The sequence below is a fragment of the Lethenteron reissneri genome, unplaced genomic scaffold, assembly GCF_015708825.2.
Source record: "Lethenteron reissneri isolate LAM-NWPU_2019-01 unplaced genomic scaffold, ASM1570882v1 scaffold_1638, whole genome shotgun sequence".
Lineage (NCBI taxonomy): Eukaryota > Metazoa > Chordata > Hyperoartia > Petromyzontiformes > Petromyzontidae > Lethenteron > Lethenteron reissneri.
In genome coordinates, this window is record NW_026891375.1 from 1,623,428 (window position 1) to 1,631,194 (window position 7,767).

Sequence of the window (7,767 nt, forward strand, 5' to 3'; positions counted from 1 at the left end):
CACGCCTGCCTCGCTGACGCGATGCCCGAGGTACCCCACCTCGCGTTGTGCGATGTAACACTTACGTGGCTTGAGCTTGAGATGAGCCGCTCGCAGTCGCTGGAACACCTCTCGTAGCCTGGACCAATGCTCAGACAAAGATCTACTGAACACGATCACATCGTCCAAGTAAATCAGGCACTGTTCCCATTGCAAACCCAGCATCACCAACTCCATCAGCCGCTGGAACGTCGCGGGTGCATTGGTGAGTCCGAACGGGAGTACTCGAAACTCGAATCGGGGTGGTGAATGCGGTTTTCGGCCGATCCTCCTCCGCCATCTCCACCTGCCAGTACCCGGACGCGAGATCGAGGGTGGAAAAAATATCGCGCTCCGGCGAGGCTGTCAAAAGTGTCGTCGATGCGGGGTATGGGGAAGGCGTCGCCGAGCGTGACTGCGTTAGTTTACGATAATCGACGCAGAACCGGGTTGACCCATCCTTTTCGTTACTAGTACCACCGGGGCTGACCAGGGGCTCGCCGAGGGCTGAATTATGTTATCGCGAAGCATGTCCGCAACCGCCTCTTTGATCTGGGTGCGTTCGGGTGCGCCCACTCGGTACGCAGGGAGTTTGATGGGTCGGGTTGCACCGGTGTCAATTGGTGCTTAACAAGGTCGGTCAGACCCACGTCCGAGTCGTGTTCGCTGAACACGTCGGCATACTCCCGCAGTAACTCGCGCAGCCAATCGGCCTCTCCCTTAGGTAAGTCCGCCCATGGTACATGTAACGCGTCGAGCAGGGGAACGACCTCGGCTCGGGGAGTCGGGCCGACTCGCCAGGCCAGGTCCTAGTCACCCTCAGGACGACCGGGGTCCTCAGCCCAGAGTGCGAACACCGAGTCGTTAGAGTGGCTGTGCGTGCAGGGGGTGTACTGTGGCTATCGGGGTGCGCCGTCGCAGTATCGCTGGGGTATGGTGGGGGTTAAACATCCGCATAAACAATCGGTCCCCATCTGCGTTTACCAACGTGGCGGATCCCACAACCCCATACCGTTTTGCCAACTCCGGGTGAGGAGTTAGCATTACCTCCCCTGATGGTCGGAGCGCGGGGTCGGTGGGGATGTTTGCCACTGGCACCAGCATCTCGGTGAGCGGGCCGATGGTGACTGCCGTCGCCAGGATAGCGGCCACAGGTGCAAAGCGGAGGCGCGTTGGTTCTCGTCCCAGGAACGGTATCCGCTCGCCGTTGCTCTCCATGGTGGCGCATCGCTGGCGGGGTTGCACGTTGAGTCCCAACCGTTCTAGGAGGTCGGTGCCTGCGATACACTCGTGACACAACGCACTCGACACGTAGAACTCCTGCGTGCACACCTGGCTGCCTATGCGGACCTCTAGGGTGGCTTTCCCCAGCAGCCCCATTCCGGCTCCGCTCGCAGTGTGCAGCGCGCGGTCCGGGGCCTGCAGGTGACGCACGTCGACCCCGATCGCGCTGCAGTGCGCTGCGCTCACGAGCGAGGCCACCGCCCCCGTGTCCAGCAGGATTCGGGTACGCACTCCGTTTAACCTCCCCTTCCACCAGCGACGTGGCCCCCGTGATCCCCGCCACCAGCTCCCGTAGCCAGTCGCCAGGAGTCACCGTTTCCGTGGGCGTTGTTGCTGGAATCTGTGTGGAGATCACTCGCTCGCCATTATTCTCATTATCGTCTATTCGTATCGGGACCGCGTCGATTGCACCCCTAGTTGGTCCGCTTTCTAGGGGGCGTTGGAGTTTAACCCCCGCATCTGCCTAGCTCGGGTGATTTCAGGACAGTCTCTCACTAAATGCCCTCGGCGATCGCACATATAACATGCCCGGGGAGGGGGGGCAGCTCCATAGTGGGCCCCCTGCCCACTCCCTCCCCCCCCATTACGCCGCTGTCCACCCTCCGCCTCTAGTCGGGCTACCCTTCCAGATAACCCCCCTACCGTGGCGCATAGGTCCCCCATCTCGGATCGGATGGTCTCAACGGAGGATTGCAGTTTGGTCATATTTTTATTCGTTTCCTCGCGTGCTTGGGTTATCATATCTCCCACCCCGGCCTGTAACCCGGCTACCCACCCCGGGGTGGTCTCGCTGGGTCTCTGGGGCTCCCTTGCCCGTTCCCTTCCTGCGATGGCGAGCTCCTCCTCCTCGTCCGAGAGTAGGCTCGCTACGGCGCACTCTCGTCCCCTCCCTCGAGGCTGCGCGCGCGCTCACCAGAGAGCTTCTCGTATTTACGCGCGCGCTCGACAAGTGCGTTAAAGGAGAGGCGTGCACCGTCTATATTTGGCTGCCACCACGGGGTGCGTGCCAAATATCGCTGGACCTTCCCGGCGGCGAGGCTCTCAATTACTTTCGCCTCGTGCTCCGGGTACGCGAGCTGGGTCAACATGCGTACGTCCTCGGCGTAATCTCGCAGATCCTCGCCGGGCTGACGGCGGCGTGCCTCTAAGGCCGCCTGCGCCTCCTCCTTGTCATAGGCGCCGAAGCGCCGTTCGAGTTCGCACATTAATTTTTCCCACTGAGTTTGTGCGCTTGCGGGCAAAGCTTCCACAAAGTCAGCTGCTCGCCCATCTCAATGTATCTCTAACTGCTGCAACGCCTCCTCATCCGACCACCCATTAACCTTTTTAGCCCCCTGATGCTGCGGGCAAACGATTTCCATGATGGAATTCCTTTGCCCGTAAATGTGCATTTGATTTTAACCTGGGTTGGGGGGCCTCTTTCCCTTGGGGGTGCGGGGGATCGTCCCACTTCTGACACCAATATGTGGGGGTCGCTAGCCCCCGAGATCCCTTCCTCAATAATGCTAACGGCCGGGCTAACATCATCGATCGCCCCCCCCGCTGCTAAGCGAACCGCTGCTAGGTTCCTCACCCATGGTGTGGGAGCCGTCGCCCGAGGATTCCCCTCCACCGCGGGTCCGCGTAGTAGGCATGGTTAGATACCGCGTAGTATTATGTCCCCTTTACGCTACCACGATACCTCCCTTTCCTAATCGCGTACCTGCGACCCACACGGAGCGAACGTACGCACACACACACACACCGCTTCGTGCACTCCAACTCCACACGGACTACTCAAGTTACGATCGCGCACCTGTATCACACACAGAGTGAGCACACACGACACCCACTCTCGCACCGCTCTGCGCAGCGCTCCCCCGAGACGAGCCGCAGCACTACAGAATCACTGCGTACACACGCGCACCCACACACTCACACTGCACGACAAGATCACGCGAGACCACGCTTCGCTATTAATGATTTATTATTTGCTACCTGTGAATTGATGTTGAATCAGTGAGTCGACGAGGCTGGCCTATTCCACCCAAACCTGTACCTATTCCCTATTTATCGGCTTACGCTACCCTACTTCACCTCCCCACTCACTGTTTGGTGCCTGCGGAGGTTCGCTGCTCTCTGCGCTAACAGCGCACCTCGATGCGTCGCACGGACGTCCGGGTCGCTGGCTGGAGCTGCTGCTGGTCCGCTGGCCTGGAGAGAAGAGAGCGATTTCCCCTTTGCGCTCCCTATTTATCCTCCCTACCTCAAAGGGATCCGGCTCTGAACAATGGGCTCGCGATCCTCTGGCACGCGCACGGCGGTTCCGGGCGCTGTTGATATGCTAATCAGTGTGCGGCGTGCAAGGCGTAAATCCTAATTAATCCCTTACCCTTCCTAATAATGGGGCCTGCGCGCTCAAGCGTAATGATCCCAACCCTCCATGACTATCCGCCAGAGCCCATGCGGTCCCGCTATTCATGCTGTCCCCTCCCTCCTCCGCCTGTCTCGTCGACCCGTGGGGGTGTGTGTGGGGGGAAAATGCGCCTCAACCGCGGTGGCCGAATGCCCCATGCCGCGACCACACCATATTAAGGCTGGTCGCAGCGCCGCGGCGCAACGTAGCACGAGGGAGGTCGTCCAATTCCCTGATCGCCGGAAACCGTGAGAGTTAACCCCGATAAAGGGTTCTCGGATAAAAACCGGTCGGCCAGGTGACCTCCCCGTCCAGCTCTATGGGTGGGGGAAAATGCGTGCGGGTGTGTTCGTGTGAGGTGAGGTGAGGGGGACGCGGGGTTGGCTCCGTTGCTTGGTGGTGGCGAGGTCGGGGATTTGGGCGCCTGCCGAACGGCTTCGTGGCGGCGGCATCACACTTACCCCGAGCTCTCAATACTCTGATAGTGCGCTGTTTTGAGTTGTACACCTTTTGGCGTCATCTGGTCCAACACCCATGGAGACTAGGCTCTAAGAAAAACTCTCTCGGGTGTGGACCAATCAAATTCAAGGACAGTGCATATCATCATCATTATCAGAGTTGTTTATTTTTGTTTGCATTTTGACTGCTTGTGTTGTGGTTATTGGAAACATGATACCTTGTATAAAGGTGTCAGTTTTGTACCAGTTGAAAGGGTAAAAACCTATTACTAGGTGTTAAGATGTTAAAACACCAAAGTGAAACCTTTTACAAAAAATTATGTCTGCATTAACCACAATACTTTTGGTCAGAATGCAAACAAAAAACATACTCTGATATATGCATTGTCCTTGAAACTGATTGGTCCACACCAGACAGCTTTCGTTTGGAACCTCGTCTCAAACGGTGTTTGACCAGAGGACGCCAAAAGGCGTCTTAATATCGGAGGGGGGAGCGTTCCAGACGGCCCCATAAGTGCATCTAAAAGCGCCACGCAATGCAGTAAAAAAGACAAAGCACACAAAGCAGTAAGGATGTCCCGATGTCAATCAGTATCCCAGCACAGCATTCGGCACTACACTTCTTACACAGCTATACAATGAATCGTATAACAGGAACAACCCCACCTGACCAATGCGAATGCACGCAATATACACTCGTGATTTAGGGATCACAGAAGCAGCAGCAGCGACATCGCTCCCGATAGCGGAAAAAAAACCTTTCCATTAAAAAAGTCAAGACTCCTGGGGTGTATAGCAGTCATAGAAATGACAGTAAGTAATCAGCTATAATTTCTAAGAATAAATGTTGCTGTAATGTTGAATATTTTAACTCGAGTCTCAAGTAACATAACGTTCACCTGAAAACTCCACCCACTCTGAATCCACATCCTTCGCAAACCAATTGGCTGTTGAACTTGGTTTTTATTATTACGATATTTTGGTGTTTCTTACGACGATGTTAGTTGCAGCGTACGTCCTTAATCACCTTTTTGTACCTTACTTCTAGTGTTGATGGTAATGTTGTATATGTTGTATTATCAATCGGGATAATACAATTATTCTCACTTTAACATTTACTGATTACGTCTTAATGTGTTTATGACAGGTCTCCAAATTCAAATCTCACCGCAGGATACAGTTCTTATAATTAAGATTATTATGCATGAACTCAGGAGTTAAGCTATTTTAATTTCTAAACAAAAACATAACACTCTAATATGCAAACTCTTATGCTTGGAATTGTCAACACAGTACCACTGGGGATGTTCTCCTCATTGATCCGTACATTTAATCCTCCGTTGTTAACCTGGGTAACCTAACAATTTATTAATTCCTCAGAGTAACGCGAGCATATACGGCGATAGGAAAAAGTCCTTAAACGTGCATGTGACGATATTCATACGAACGGCAAATAATAGTTTTTTTTATTATATCCCGAAGGCAAAAGTATAAGTCAATAGATTCATCAGCAAGATTATATTAACGAAATGTCTTGAAACAATGGTGTGCGGCAATATGCATGCTTCCACAGATGCATTTCTTTTGGCTAAGGCTTCAATTAATCCGTGGGCAAGATTCTGTGATCAAAAGAAAGGTTTAACACAATATTCTCCCTGTGGGCGTGTAGATTCGTAGCGAAGGTTTCAAACATTGAGTTTACATCGATTAATCCTCTGGGCCGCCGTTCCTCACTCTTGTCTTCGTTTCCAGCTAGTGCTGGCGCTGACACTCTTGCTCACGGGCGGCTGGTCAGGCTCTTTCCCCTGCTGGATGAGCCGAGTTGGCACGATGCTTATCTTTGAAGGTGCTCGTAGTGCTCGCCGCTTGTCCACTGGCAGCTGACACCCTTGCTCGATAACACGGCTGGCGCTGCTGCGCGCTCTCTGGCGATGCGCGATTGCAGCTTGTCTTCTGCTGCTGGTCTTGTGCGATGCTCGCTTGGTCGATGCTTGGCAATTTCTGCCCTTTCTCCAGGTTGATTGCTTGTCGTTGCTCGTCACTCTCTCTCCTTTATTGTGCAGCTGGTGGCTTCACACGGACACCTGCCCTTACTCCAGGGCTGCGTTGGCTCAGGCTCTTTCCACTGCTCTCCGTTCTCTCTGGCGATGCACGATTGCGCTTGCAGCTTGTCCTCTGCTGCTGGTTCTGTGCGATGCTCGCTTGGTCGATGCTTGGCTCTTTCCGCCCTTTCTCGAGGTTGATTGCTTGACGTTGCTCGTCAGTTCAACTCGAGCTGTAGCAGCCCGTGGGAGCTGGCACTCACTCTCAAAACTTGTAATTTGTATTCGCACCACCTCTTAAACAACTGTGAAAGCTTAGTACAATACAACTTATCGCAATTCTTGACTTTGCAAGCGACTCAATACATCAGGATGAAATGTAGAATAAAACTTTCAGCGATACTCTGTCAGTCCATGCCGAACTCAGGATTTTGGAGATCTTTTTTCTCCAAAAAATCCTGATTAAACCCAAGATCCAGGTCTGATTCAACACAGTACATAAAATCTGTGATCTGGTCCCGTCTGTAAAATATGTAGTTCCAGACATACAGTACCCTGGCGTCTACAAACTAAGTTTCCTCTGTGGTAGCAGTTACATTGGGGAAACCAAACGACATGTCTCGGACCGCATCCGTGAACATAAAGCAGACCTGAAACACGGTTAGGACAAACACCTCAGCCGTGGCAGATCACTGTTACAACTCAATGGGCTCACATGACATTGACTTCTCCAAGACAGAGGTTCTCTGCAAGCCATCTGGCTATCATGAGAGATTCGTTCATGAGGCGATCCACATATACAACCACAGAGACAATTTCAACCGAGAAGATGGATTCTGGCTTAGCAATCATTGGAAGGACGTAATAAACCATTTCGGATCTTAACTGATTGTGTTCACATTTACCGTGACTTTCAGACCGCGTTCCACTCACTGGCATTGTATTCTCCGCAGGGAATGGATCCTTTGCTCCACTGCAAGTTTTCCCCCCACGACTCACCCATTGACACGACAGTCAATGGTACAGCGTATAATAACAAATAGTATAACATTTATATGCTTAATACAATGTACAAAGTAATATATAGTATCGTAATTGTATAGTAAACATACTAGCAGTGTGATACACATTAGGGTGGTAGAATAATAGTGTTATATAAAATGTATAAGGTATAGGGTGGTTTATAGCAATACAGTATATAATTTAATGTTGGGTTTGTCTATGGCAGTATATAGTACGGTGTATGCTCGTGTGATGTAAGAGAATAAAGTTTACATGGGAGCATATTATATAATTTTTACGACGTAGAATTGTAATGTATACTTGCTGTTAGTAACTCAGCTTATTATAGCGTATAGTAAGTATACTGATGATGCTATGCAGTTTATACTTTAGTTTTTTATGTAGTTTATACTTAGTTTTCTACGTTGTTGTTTAGTAACTGCAGCTACATACTATTAACATTCCTTTCCTTTGTTAATGCTACTCCCTGCACCCTCCCTTGGTGCTGCTGATCCTGCATAATGCATGGGCATAATATGACTTTGAAACCCCCCGCCCACCTCCTACG